Source organism: Drosophila novamexicana, unplaced genomic scaffold (genome assembly GCF_003285875.2).
Source record: "Drosophila novamexicana strain 15010-1031.04,08,12 unplaced genomic scaffold, DnovRS2.1 tig00000009-arrow-pilon, whole genome shotgun sequence".
NCBI classification, from domain to species: Eukaryota; Metazoa; Arthropoda; class Insecta; order Diptera; family Drosophilidae; genus Drosophila; species Drosophila novamexicana.
Genome location: NW_020824766.1, coordinates 3,416,411 through 3,431,349, shown reverse-complemented (window position 1 = coordinate 3,431,349; position 14,939 = coordinate 3,416,411).

Here is a 14,939-nt window from a genome sequence, read left to right as displayed (position 1 = left end):
GGGGAGGGGATGGGGGCGGGGGAGACTGGTGTGCTGTGCCACAACCATACATAAGACGACGCGACGACCAAAGCGCACACAACAAAACACACAAAGGCAACGAGACCAAAGAGACAAAACAACAACAGCGAACCTTATGGCGGAGACAGAGCTGCAAAAACAAAAAAACAACAGCAAAATGAACGAAAGAAAATAACAGACAAAAACACAAAAAAAGAATTGAAGCAGACGAAGGCAGCGTGCAAAAGAAAGGCAACGATAAACAACAGCGACGCCGAAGCCGACGCCAACGTTGGGGCTCACTTGCATATGCCTGTGTGTGTATGTTTGGCTGCCTGCGACTGCATAAGTGTGCGTGTGTGTGTGTGTGTGCTAGGTTTGCCACAGCCTCGTCGCGTTGTTGAAGGTGGCCACGGCATCGGCTTGAAGTGGTCGGGCCGCATTAGAAGCAAAGGCAAAACTCGTGCTGCGCTCTCTACGCGAATGCGAAACAAAAGAGCAGCGCCAAACAGCGATGAGTGCTGAGCAAAATGCAGGCGCACAAACAGAGCTAAATGCACGATGACCGATGCGACAGAAGCAGCAGCAGCAACAGCAACAGCGGCGACAGAGGCAGCGGCAGCGGCAGCGACACCAAAGCACAGGCCGTAGACGCAGACGCAGCTTAGCAGAGCCGCTCGGTCAGGCTGTCTAAACAGCAACAGCTATGTACATATGTATGTATATGTACAAACATACATTTACATACATATGAAGGCACATACATGTAACACAAACGCCTAGTTACTGACGAATGGGCGGTCAGTCGGTCGGTTTTGGGGGCTACGTGCAATGAACCCATTTCACAGCAACTACAACTGCAGCTGCACACAATTAACACACACGCACATCACTAACGCACACGCACACAGCCGAGCTGACTTGCAATTGTATTTGTGCATAGCGCACCCACTGCGTACGTTTCGCCAACACAACAACAACAGCTAGGCAAGAAATCGTCCCAAAAGCTTAAGCATTTTATTAGGGTGTTTCACTTCTAAGTAGGGGGCAACGCTTGGGAAACAACCGAATACGAAAGCGTATCTGCAAATCCAAAATAAAATATTTTGCAATAATATTTTTTAAAAATTACTTTAGTGATTGTTGTCCGATCGTTATAAAATGTGCAGGGCTAAAAATTGGCATTTAAACGTGTGAATACCCCTATCATAAAGGTTGGGAGTGGGGAGTATATCAAATTGGGGGAGTATGCCAAAATATAAAATACTCATGATCTGCGTATGCTTAACGAGAGACTTTAAGGTCACCAAGATGTGATAAAGAAACCTCGATAATGTGAAATTAACTTTAACTACTTGTGCTATGAGAGTACAGGGTATACAAATTAAAATAACAGATATCTTATAAGACTTTGCCCTTTAATCTACTTGGCACGTGATTGGTCGCCGTTGCTGGGATTAATTTAGTCATGAATCGGGTTTAGATAGTCAGTTGGGTCACACTGAGATCATGGATGGGTTATCATCTTCATCAATTATTCAATGCCATGGACACTGCTGACTGTTCCGGGGCCAACTGATTCCGATTGCTTGGAGTGGGAACGATAACGTATTGTTTAGTTCCATGCTGTTCCGTTCCCATTCCCGTTCCCGTTCCTTCTGCATTTCTAATGCTGTTGTTAATGCCTTTAATGTTGCTCGTTTTATTGGCTACTGCTTTGCTCGTATCTGGGTATCCGTGAGATATGTGAACGCACACGCACTTATCTGGAAGCGGTGTCTTTAATTTTTATGACTGCATAAATGGTCCTGAGCGCCCGCCTCCCCCTTCCCCACGACCGAAGGCAGGGCGTAATTTGCTAGATTAGAATTAATTTGGAGGCGCAGGCACGAGATACTCGAACTCTGCTCATAGTAGGCAAAACTTGGGCAGTAAAAAGAAAGAAAAACAAAAAAAAAAGGAAAAAATAAACGTAATGTATCTGCGGCTGGACGGCAGCTGGGCTGGGCACATATGGGGCAGGGCGGGCAGGCAGACAGACAGGCAGGCACAGGCTCCACATCAATTGTCGTTCTGAAGATGGGCTTGAAACTGGGACTGGGACTGGGACAGGGATTGGGACAGGGACTGGGCGTGGGCTGGGCTGGAGGGTTCTATCTGAGCTCTCAGCTATCTGCCTGTATGTTGCCTTTGTTGGGGTTTTTATTTTCATTTATGCTTTTTAAGTGCTTCATTAAAATCGCGTATGGCTACGGCTTGGGGTCGCTGCTGGGGTCTGATGCCAGGCATCTGTGGCTGGGGCGGACAGACCTTTGTCAGCGTCATCAAGCACGGCACACAAAACAACAACAACAACAACAACAACAAGAACAACAGCAGCAACAAAAAAGTATCTTTCAGATACATGTCCAAAACGCAAAGAAAGCAAAGCATAAAAAACGCACGACGATGGTAGGAGAAAAAAACACAACAACAAAAATATACAAATAATAAACAAGTCAGAATCTTAAAGTCAAAGGTAATCGCCTAAATAATACCTCGCACCCGAATCCAAAAGAACTAACATTTATTGGCCAAGAGTTGAACATGGCTTCCAAATGTTTTTTAATAATTTAGAAGAGGCTTATTCCGACAAAGGATATGCCTATATGGAGTGTTAATACCTGCTGCTAATAAATACGGCATATATGTGCAACTTTATGATACGCTCTGTGCTGAACTCCCCTGGGTACAGGGTATAAAAAGATACAAGAAATAAAAAGAATTATAACCAAACATGTTTTTCACTCAGACTCTCGGTACCCAGTGTCAGGCCCAACTCCAGACGCGGAGTCGCAGCCTCAACTCCGGTTTTTGGTTCTTTCGGTGTGTATGTGTGTGTGCGCTGTGTGTGTGTTTTCTTGGGCTGCGTGGCAATAAGTGTGCCCGCTCACGGAACGGTGCAAAAAGTTAAGTATCTTGTTGTTGTTGTCGGTTTATACCCTCAACCCATGGAAATTGGGTAAAAGGGTATAATGATTTTACGAAAATGTATGTGACAGGCCAGAGAAAAGAAAATAAATTCATGATTAATATGTACTTCTTTGGATCTAGTCATGTCCGTATGAGTGAATGTGTTAGTCTCAAACTCCACCAAAGCTAGGGACTTGAAGTTTAAAATATATATTCTCGTTCACTATTCGCAGCAAAATCGTTACGCGTTATACGTTATACGTTATTGATTTTGAAACTATTTATTGTTGAAGCATAACTCTTGTGAAGAAATATAAAAATTAAAAATAGTTAACTTTTTGGATAGCTCCCCCATCTCCCTTGCGCTTCGTTATACACGTTGGAATCCATTTTTGGCCCCTGAAAATTATTAAAGATCGGACTATAAGCACCGAAGTAAATCTAAAATGCATTTTACATGCATAGTTTGGGCTGGCGTACGTGTGTGTATGTGTGTATAGAAGGCAGCCAGATTGTATGTAACGGCAGCTTAGCGCTGTGTTCAGGGTATCGCCCAGTCGGTTACTCCCGACTAGAGCACTCTTGTTTACTTTTTTTCGAGGTGCGCATATAAAGAGGCCTTTTTAACTGCCGGACCCAGGCCCCAGTTGCCAGCTGCACCCGCTCAGCCCCTGCCCCATTGTCCCAGTGGCCAGTTTCAGGCAACGTCCAAAGATAACACCAGCAAAAGCAACAGCAAAAGCAACAACAATAATGGCTTGCAGCATCCAAGCATCCAAAAGCCAATCGGAAAGCCACTTGGCCAGCTCCTTTTCATCCTCCATATGCCATATGTGCAAATCACATACAGTAGCAAAAAATTTCGACAGTTATTTACGATTAGCACAAAAGATACGAGACATGACATGCGCTGAGATGCCGCAAAGATGCAGATGGCTGTTGCTGTTGCCGTTGCTGTTGCCGGGATCTGCGATCCCAACTTGGAGAGCGAGCCAGAGGCGTGGGCTGGAGAGCGATCGAGCGATGGAGGGGGAGCTACGAGCACAACATGAAACCTGGCCTGTTACCCACTCGGCTGGCTACTGTTGCATGCCAGCAGACACAGCGGGTGACGGCCACAAGGGTGCCGCCAAGCATCCCAACTCCTTCCTTTTGCAGATCCGTAGGAGCGACTGGCGGGCGGGCATTCGCTGTTTGTTTAGCTTACTTTGCAGTTCTCGAGAATGGAGACAGAACCTCATTTATGAGCTTCGTTTGATGATCAATTAAATGCTTCTGACACTCTCGAAAAAGCCATTGTCTTTTTGGGCTCAGACTAAATAAAAACGAAAGACTACTGAAGTGTTTAAATACCCTGTACCCATTAAAAGTGTGTAAACAGGCCATTATTAAGTTGTGCGTGTCCGTTGCATATAAGAATACGCGCTCATTATCGCCTTTCTATGCGATTTTCAAGCGTACAAGTCATGTTTTTCGATTGTGTTTTAAGAAATTTGTGACATCATTCAAAAGTAATGTCTGATATTAACACTTCTGGATTATTTTTCACTCTTACTCACACTTTCTCCTGCTCAGCTGCTATAATTTTAATACCCTACAAAAGGCATATAAAAAGACGAAATACATGATGCAAATGGCGTGTGTGGATCGCCACAAGGGGGTATAAACTATATAGAATGACATAAATGAGGTCATTCCGGATTGCGGCCAATTCTTTAAGCCATAAGCAAAATTTATGGCATTTCGCCGCCTCACAGTAACTCCCTGCCCTGACAGGCGGCCCCTTGAATAAATTAGTGGCGATAATAAGTGGCTGCACTCATGTGTATTTGCCCCATCTTGGGGCAGCAGCGGCCAAGTTGGCAATAGAAGACTCTTGGCGAACTACAACAACAACAACAGCGACAGCAACAAATTTATCGAGTCGTGCGTCCTGTTGCGTGCAACGCAATTTAAATGCGGCTGGAGGCGTGGCATCCACCACATTCACCACATTCACCGCATCCACCTCCGTCGCAGCATTTGCGTGCGTTTTAATGCACTTTATCATTTGCCTGCTGTGCACTTTGTTTTATTATTTATATTTACTATAATTTTCCTCGTTGGTTTGCGCGTAAATTACATTGCAAAACGTATTGCACCAAGGGATACCTCGTGATATTCGAAAGCTACTTTTAAAGTGAATCTCAATGTTTGCTTGATTTGAGCTAGTTCCATTTTGGAATCTGGAACATGTGGAATGGAACAAGAAGATAAAATAATTGAACTAATCAAAGCGAAGCTCTCTAAATAAGCTTACAGAGCTTTCATACTCAAATTAAGTTCTAAGTTCTTTAATTTCTCATTGTGGGGTATCTATAAGTAGATTCTAGTAGATACTGGGTATTTGAAACAGCAGCAACAACAGCAAAAACTTGGATGTTGTTGCTCGTAAGCGCTGTGGGGCCTCGAGGAATTGGTCTGCTAAGTGGAAGCGCAATAATTATAATTAAATGCATTTTTACGTGCCTTTTTCCCGTTTGGCTTTTCTTTATGCAAATAAATAATTGCACACCTTTTGCAGAGTTCAACTTAATAAAAACTGTACGTACAACTAAGCACATTAAAGTAGTTGCATATTAAATGTATCATTAGATTTTATTACACATTCATATAAAAATAGCACTTAATTAAAGAGCATGCAATATTATATGGATAATTAACTACGGTGCGAGGCCCAAAGCCAAAATATTTACTTTCTTTTATGTATGTATTAGAGAAAAATATAAGGAAACTTCATAATTTTGATCCATTGCATAAAATATCTCAGTTACACGCCGAACCAGTTCGAACTAGTTCATATGAGCCGACTTTTGACCAAAATAGTTGAAGCAAACCAGGTTTTTTAATGGATTGGATAAAGAGTTTTTAGATATATTTTACTCATTCAAATTGATTGATTTAAGGAAAATTAATATTATTATATAATAATATTAAAAATATAATAATAATAATAATAAAAGTAATAATAATAATAATAATAATAATAATGATAATAATAATAATAATAATAATAATAATAATAATAATAATAATAATAATAATAATAATAACAATAATAACAATAATAAAAATAATAATAGTAATAATACTAATAAAAAAAAAATATTAATAATAAAAGTAATAATAATAATAACAATAACAATTATAATAATAATATTAATAACAATAATAATAATAATAAAAGTAATAATAATAATTATAAAAGTAATAACAATAATAATACTAATAAAAGTAATAATAATAATGATGATAATAACAATAATAATAATAAAAGTAATAGTGATAATAATAACAAGAAAGTAATATCTTCGGCACGTCGAAAACACTTGTAGACAATTTCGTTTTCGAAGATATGCGAGAGAAGTGAAGTGAAGCTCGTAAATGCTGAATTTGATGAAAATATCTTAGAGAACTAATCTTTTTGCTATGACAGATAAATGATAAGTATAACTTTCTGATGCTGATACGATTTTGCATATATTATATAGGGAGAGTAGTGAAACAAATAAATGCGACTTTGGTCAACTTCTATATAGTGTTTCTATGACAGATATCTGGCCAGTTCCGACATACGTACTGCCTGCAACAGATATAGTACGGATATATGCAAAGTTTCAAGATGCTAGCTTTAAAGCTGAGAGGCTAGTTCACATAGAAGCAGACAGACGGACTATATGGCTATATCGACTCGGCTGTTGATACTGATCAAGAATATATAGACTTATGGGATCGGAGATGTCTCCTATGCGTTAGACATTTCATGACAAAGTTATAATACCCTCCACAAGGGTATAAAAAGTAAGAAAAGTCTTACCAAAGAGCAAATTCTTTAAAGATATATGCTTTTACTTAAAATATTATAAATTATTCAATTATTTTATTTTATTAAAAATGAAGAAATTCTACGAATCTAGCGTCAAACCGAAACTTGAATTTATGGGTGTTTCGGTTCAGGAGAATAATCTAAATACGAGACATTTGAGGAAACTCACGCCAATCTAACATCGGGTTTTGCAGCCATGCTCACGAGTAGAAGCATCTTTATGGAGTGAAAACATATATGGACATACATATGTATGGAAAATATGGATTACGCTATAATTATAAAACTAAAAGGTCAGAATTGCGTGCATGTGTACGAAAACAGAAACAAATGCGAATCAAATGCAACTTGCGTGCTTTTGGCACCAAATCAAAAGTCAGCGTTCAAAAAAATGTGAAATGTGAAATGTGAAATGCAAAGGAACAAAAACAAACACGAAAAGAAGAAAAAAAAAAAAAAAAACAGGAAAAAACAAAAACGACAACAGCACAAAAATTGCATGAAATATGCTAAAAACGAACGCAAAACAAAGTTGAGCAGACAAACAATGTTTGCATACGACGAATAGCGTATACTCTATAGAAAACGAGACATGCGAATCGGGAGAGGATCAACTGACATTTCAAAATGTATTTAAATATTAAGAATTTGTTTATTTAATGTTCAGTTATTATATTAGAAATTACTCACGCTGATAAAAGTTGCTAAAAGTAAAAAGTAACAGAAAATTAGCAAAAATAAAAGTAACTTACAACCTTAAAAAAAAAAAAATATAGATATATATATATATATATATATATGTATATATATATTAGAAATTGATAACCTGTAGCTTATTTTTTAATCAGACATATTACGATATTACAAAATATATTAGACTGCATGTAGAGTATCGTGTAGCAAATGTACCTTAAGCACAATCTACTCTTACTATTAACTTTTTTGGCCTTTCCTTTTCGAACAAAATTAAATATATTTTTAAAACTCGAAAAGTCTGGCGAGGAGCTAGTTGTTTCTCTTAGCATATAACGTCGGGAATACAGTATTATGTTTAAGCTTAGGATATTTATATAGGTGCAAAGCGTACCACATAGCTAATGTACTCGCTGCAGTATTATACTCTTTTGTGTAAAAAAAATCAGTTTTAATAAACGTGTCAGGCAACAAAGAGGCGACGGTAGCTGCTACGTGTCTGTGTGTATGTGCTTACGTGTGTGCGTGCGTGCGTGTGTGTGTGTGTATGCGTGAGAGTGTGTACGTGCGTGTGTGAGTGTGTGTGTGCGTGCATGCAACGCATTAATTATGAATTTAATTCACTGGGGCCGTTCGTTAGGGCAGCAGCCAGTGAGGGAATATCGGTTCGCTGGATGCGGAGGGGCGTGTGCGGGGGTTTGGGGTCGGGAGGGGGGAAGGGCGACCGCTTGCGATGCGGTCGCTGGCAAACGGCTCTTTGACGAGTGCGAAAGGTGGTGGGAGTGAGGGGACGTAGGGGCGGGGAAGATGCAGGCAAGTGGCAAAGTCAACAAATGTGCAACGGACACAATTTTCTCAATGCACAAACATGAGGCGTGGCCCGCGGCCAAATGGCCCCCCCGTTCCCCCTTTCGCCATGGTTGTTCACCAGACATTGTTGCCTTTGCCATTTAATTCTCTTCTTTTTCTTTTGTTTTTGTAATTTTTCATTGGAAATATCGCGCTACGCACTTGATTGCAGCATTTAATTAAAGCAACAGCAAGAGCCAAAACAACAGCAGCAGCAACAACAACAACAACAACAACAACATCCTGAGGCAGCAACTAAAAACTGAACAACATGTTGCCGAGATATTTATGCGCAACACTTGACAGATTTATTTATGCGATGCTGCGGTCATGTTTTTGTTGTTTCTCGATGTTGGCCAAGCAACATAACGAATCTGAGGAGCAGCCAGTGTGTAGAAGTGTGAGTGAGAACGCGAGAGAGAGAGAGAGAGAGAGAGGGCGAGAGGGCGAGAAAGATCTGATCTACAATTTGCGTATCCGTTCTATTTCAAAAGAACATGAAAACACTTATTAAATATAATGTCAATACTGTTTTTTTTTTTAATAACTGGCAATAATTCGCGATCAAATCTCAATTTCCATAAGAAATGGAATGTACTTATGGAATGTACTCGCGATCAAATCTCAATTTCCATAAGAAATGGAATGTACTTACCCGAAAATGTATTGCATACATATTCATGACATCTACCGTCAGCAGGCAGGTAGCCTTCTAAATCTTCTAAATCACTGAAACAAAAACAGGAGAGAAAGGATTAGAATTGAAAAAAATGGGTAATAAATAAGAGTGAGGGAGAGAGAGAGCAAGCGAGAGAGAGAGAGAGAGAGAAAAAGAGAGGGAGCGAGAGAGAGATACATGGAGTGAGATAAAATATACTAGAAATACATCACAACTTCCTGAACATAACGCTAATAATCAAAGTAAGCCTTACTTAGATTCGTGAGAATCGCATAGTAGGGCGATGGTTAGTTAGTTTTTTTGTTCATTTCCATTGTAAAGGGAAGTTAACATGAACTTCAAATAAGAGAGTATATCCATACATACAAACATATATGAACTTACATATGTATATGTATGCACATTCATATGTATGTGCATGCACACAAGCAAGACAAACACACACACACATGAGTATCTACATGCATACACATGCACAACATTTTGAGTTGCTAATCCAACGATTTAGTAGGTAAGCCCTAATTGAATTCATGAGAATCGCATAGTAGGGCAATAGTCAAAATTACGTTGGGTTTAATTTGCAGCGCTAAGGAGAGAGTTATCAGAAAAGAGTACAATTGTAGTAGAAGAAACATATTTCCTGATTACAAATTGATATTTTGTTATAGATTATCCAAAATATCAGAATAGATAAATGCTAGACATTAACACATTATTTATAGTAATACTTATTCACAAATATTTGGAATATTTCTTTTCCAATATTAAACTAAACAAATCCGCTGGGTCGAACTTTTCCTTGACATTCTTTGGTAGTCTTATATAAATATTTAAATTTCTGTCGTTCCACAAGGCACGAGATAATGTAAATATTTGAATTTCTGGTAAGCCCGAAAAATGCGTGTTTTTTTATTTTTGTTTGAATTTCAACTTCATATTTCTAGCACCCAATTTCATAGGCTTCGATTAGGCGTCGCGGCTGGTGCATCGAAGCTGTCCCACATAAATCCCAACACATTTTCCTTTTTGGCAACTTGAATTTTAATTAAAATAGAATGGAATCGAGCATGGAATAGCCCATAGCACTCTGTGGCTTCACCCGCCCAATGCATACCCACTTCTAATGCTCAGCTTGCCGACTAACAGATACTCTTTCAGACATATTAAGTCAACTGGTAGTCATAATATTTAATAAGCCCAATCAGGCAGCTGCTTTATGCTATATTTCTGCTGGAGCCCCGTGCATGGGGTTACATAATGCTTGACAAAGCGATCAAGGCCAATGCAAGGGTAGAAACAAAACGACAATTTTTCAAATGAAAATATGATGAAGCAAGGAAAATGTTCAAATCTGTTGCTAGCTTCGAAAATACATTGCCACATTTTCTAGCGCTCAAATATACATATATATTTTTTTTGGATACAACATAATTATATTGGAAGCTGGCCCATAAATCAAAGTCGGCAAAAAAAAAAAAAGAAAAGAAAACAGAAGAAATCTTGAGAGTGCCAGAATGGAACGTAGGCGTTGCAGCAGGCAGTTCGACAATGGATCGGGTAGTCCGGGCGGCACGGGCGGGCATATTTGGAAAATGCAGCGATGCAGGGAGACAGAGAGATGCGTTGAAGGAAAAACCTCTTCAACATTTGGCAGCATGTGGCAAGTACGCGAACGCGAACTCGAACGCTCCGTTGCAACTTGTAACGCAGATGAAAATGATTTATGCTGCAGTTCGTCCGTCCGACTGTCTGCAGCCCGATCTGCTCGGCTGTCTGTCCGTCCGTCTGTCTGTCTGTCGGCAGCATGTGCTGCAGGGGCTAACGCCGGCCAGGGGTGAAGCGGGGCGATGTTTCAGTTAGCCAGCTGAACAGCTGTGGTCGACTGCACAATAAATTGAAATATTTTTCTTAATTTTAAAATTGCTGGCAACATATTTATTACACATAAGTGGGATACACAGCAGAGCCGAACGGAACAGCACAAACTTCCTTATAATGCCAAGCAAATTGTATCATAGGCCTCAACCTAGAGCAAAGTAATACCCAAAACAGATGACAAACACTTCACATATTTATCAAAATTATAATTTTGATACGAAGAAATATCGTCATACAAAATAATTGAAATAAGTCAAAAATGTACATGAAGTAGGGCTGTAAATTGGGAATCTGCGCCGAACCAGTTCAAAGCCAGCATTTAACTCGCAGGAACTGGATCTTGAATGAAATCCGTCGGACATTGTAGAATCGAACCTTAATATAAATTGATTCAAATTTCTTTCCAAAATGGTTTAGTTAAAAAATATAATGTTAATTTATATAAGACTTAAGCTTTTGGAAAAATTTGGATAATGTTTAAGAGCTTGATCCCAATACCAGGTTCATAAAAGTAGGTTCACAAAACAAACCTAAAAGCAAGTCAAGTTCGTGAACTGAACCACACCAGACTTCATTATGATAAATTATGGGAGAAAAATCAAATAACAAATAAAAATATATATTTTTTGTTGTTAATTTCTTAAACTTCAATACTTAAGAATAATACAAAACAATACAAGTATATAAATTATTTGATTTTTTTACGGATTTAAGCATAATGTTCATCTAGCCCACTCATAAGTATCATAATTTAATGGTATTTGTAAGCGATAAACAATTATGATTTTGAGAAGACTTAAACACAATCAGGGGTTCATGAATGTAGAAGGTTTACAGGTACATAAATCAAATCTAAAGGCAAGGCATTGGCTCGAACCACCAAAAACTAAGATTTACAGTCTCCATATAAACTATGAGAGAATAAACCATAAATATATATACTTTTCTTAATGTTTAAACTTAAATACTTAATACTTATACTTTACGGACTTGGTACATCTGTTTATCCAGCCTAAATGTTAGTATTATATGTATAAGGAAATAAAATTTGTAGTATTCCCGTGATATAGAAAAGTATTGTTTGTTAAAAATAGTTCATAATTTGGCAGATAAGCATTAATTTTTTAATACTTATTATTGAGGACAATTTAAATTGAAATTGCGAAAAAGGTTCGAACACAATCTGGGTTTCATGAGTGTGGATAATTAGGTTGAACCCTGACCCGATTACTTCTATTAGATTTGCTGTCTTCACATAAATAATGATTAAAATAGCTTATAAGCCTCTTAAACTTAAATACCTAGCTTAACTATCTACTGTTGTAAAGTAATGAAGTGAATTTAATTGTATTTGCAATTGATAAAGAAAACTATTGTTCAACATATGTTGTAAGCTATAGTTCATGGCTTGGGAGATAAGCAGTTGGTTGAGTATTTAGATCATAAATAATTTGTAAATGTAATTGATGCCACTTTTTATTTATGAACGCCCATTCCAATTGTCGTTGCTTGAGTTGTTGTCACACAAATCAAAAGATTTTCAACACTGGCTAATTAGAGACTGTTTTTTTATGCTTCTAGAATACTTTTTTGAAGTAGACAATGCCGCGCTGTGTCCTCCAAACATGGTGCGTATTTCATTTATGCTGCGACGCGTCTTGTCGAATGATCTATTTATTTGCTTGAAATATTACAAATTGCTATGCTTCGAGTTCTGAGTTGGGGCTTGTGTGCTTGCCCAGGTCGGCCGAAGGTCAGCCAAGTCGTAAACTAAATTTTCTTATATATCTTTCAAGCAGCATAAATTTTCGGATGATATTTACATAGATACGTATACCACAGGGGGGGATACTCTAACGAGTCGCATATCTCGTGCACTTTATGTTCTGGTATTGGATTACACATGGCCTGAAACAAGTTCTTCCGAAGAGGCTTTGAGTTATGGACGGCGATAAAACTAAGTTTCGGGCATGTAGTCGTAATTTTTCATATTTTATTGAGTTGAAATATTGTTTCGTCATTTCCATTACGTAATGTGGGCGGGTATAAAATTTCACACATGAATTATGTGTAATTGTCGTGATATATTTGACTTTTCAGCACTTTTCCCAAAGATAAGGATGAGATTTTCTTCCTTTTTATGGAAATGAGAAAGTTGTGCTTGAGGCATAATGATTTTTATCAGGTTATCCTGCAGGCAAATCTAGGAAATTCGTTTTTATTTTTATTGACTATTATTTTGCTTGAAGTTTCGTTGCGGTTTGTCTTTAAGCTTAAATTAATGAAAGTTCTTGCATTGAATTATTCAAATTAATGCTACCGTGAGCTTTCAAATATTGCGGATGGACGACAATCATTCTAACTTAAGGAATTTGTAAGCTTTCAAAGTTCTTGCATTGAATGCCGTAAATCAACTTTAAAACAATTCTTGACCAAATAATTAATGTGCTTTCAAAGCTCATGCATTAAACGCAATTAATTTTACTAAAAGCTTTTATGTTGTTCCAAACTTCTTATAATAAATACTCTCACATTGAACCCAAATAGGATTGCAAAAGAATTAATGTGCGTTTAAAGTTCTTACATTGAATGCAATTAATTAAGTTTAAAACTCTCAAATTGATAGAAAAGCACTTGGCCTAAAAGGTAATCCATATACTTTAAGCCTTTCGTGTTTTTTAAAGGCTATCGTATGGAATACAATTATTTCAAAGCTTTTGCTTTTGCAAATAGTCAACTTAAGAGCTTTCGTTCGCTTTATAATGTGCTTTAAAAGCTTATGTATTGAACTCATTGAAACAACTTAAAAGTTAAAATCATTAAATATAATCAATATTGCAAAATTAAGGAATGCGATTAGAAGCTCTTGCATTGAATGCAATTAATCAACTATAAAGCTTTCGCGTGCTTTCAAAGCTATCACATTGTATGCAATTAATCTTGCAAAAGAGATTCATGTGCTTTCAAAGCTTTTGCATTGTATGCAAACAATTTAGCCAAAAGCTTTTGTAGGGTATTAAAGCTGCTTACTCAGCTGTAGGCTAGCAGAGAAACATGCAACTTGTTGTAAAAGTTTCTTGTGTGACACAATTAAATATACTTTATTACAGGAACTGGATTTGTTGGCCAAACTTTTGAATTGTGCGTCACCGTAAGCAAGATTTAAGCCGAATCGTCTCTGCTTTATACTTATTTGGACAATATTTTACTTTATTCCCCCCCAATTTTAAACCATTTTCACATAGGGTAACACAAAAGTTTTTCTCTTATAATCGGCCCGCCCTTGCAGTTTGCTGACTGGATAAGAAGTTGCCAGAGTTTTTGGTGCTTGGCCAGCTGGGAAACTGGAAAACTGGGAAAGTCGGCGCCGTATTGCGGCATATGGTGTAAATTTCACAAAGCCGGAAATAAATCTTAGTTATGCTTTTTTAAATCCTTCAACAAAGCGGCGCAAAATCATAGAACGATAATAAAAACTATAAATTGCGTCATAATTTCTGCGTTCGCTGAAAGGCGGCGAGTAAACAATAAGAAAAGAAATTTGTGAAAAACTTGCATTTCCGGCCTGGGCTGAGTGTGGGGTGGATGTTTTTCGGGTTTCGGTCTTGGTCTCGGTTTCGGATTCGGATTCGTATAGCTCCTGACGAGATAATCAGCAAAATCAGCTTGTTATTATTGCCAGGGAACACACCCATAAGGGAAATGAAAAATTTTAAAAGAAGCAACTCGAACCCTCCCCGCGCCGCGCACCTTTTATCATGCAAATACAAATGTTGCAGTTCCTGAAGCTTAGGATAGGGGCCTCTGGGCCTCTGGGCGCTGGGAAAGCGCTTTATTAAATATCTATAAATCAGCGAGCGAAAAGTTTATTGTTACGCAAATTCAGTTTCGGGCATAGTTCTTTAGTTCTTTACAAAATCCAAATTCACATTGGAACAAAAGGTTTTGGCTTTTGTTTTCCCTCAAATGTTGTTGAGAAATTGCAATCTATCAATAAAGCTGTTCGCACAGCTCTTGAAAGGG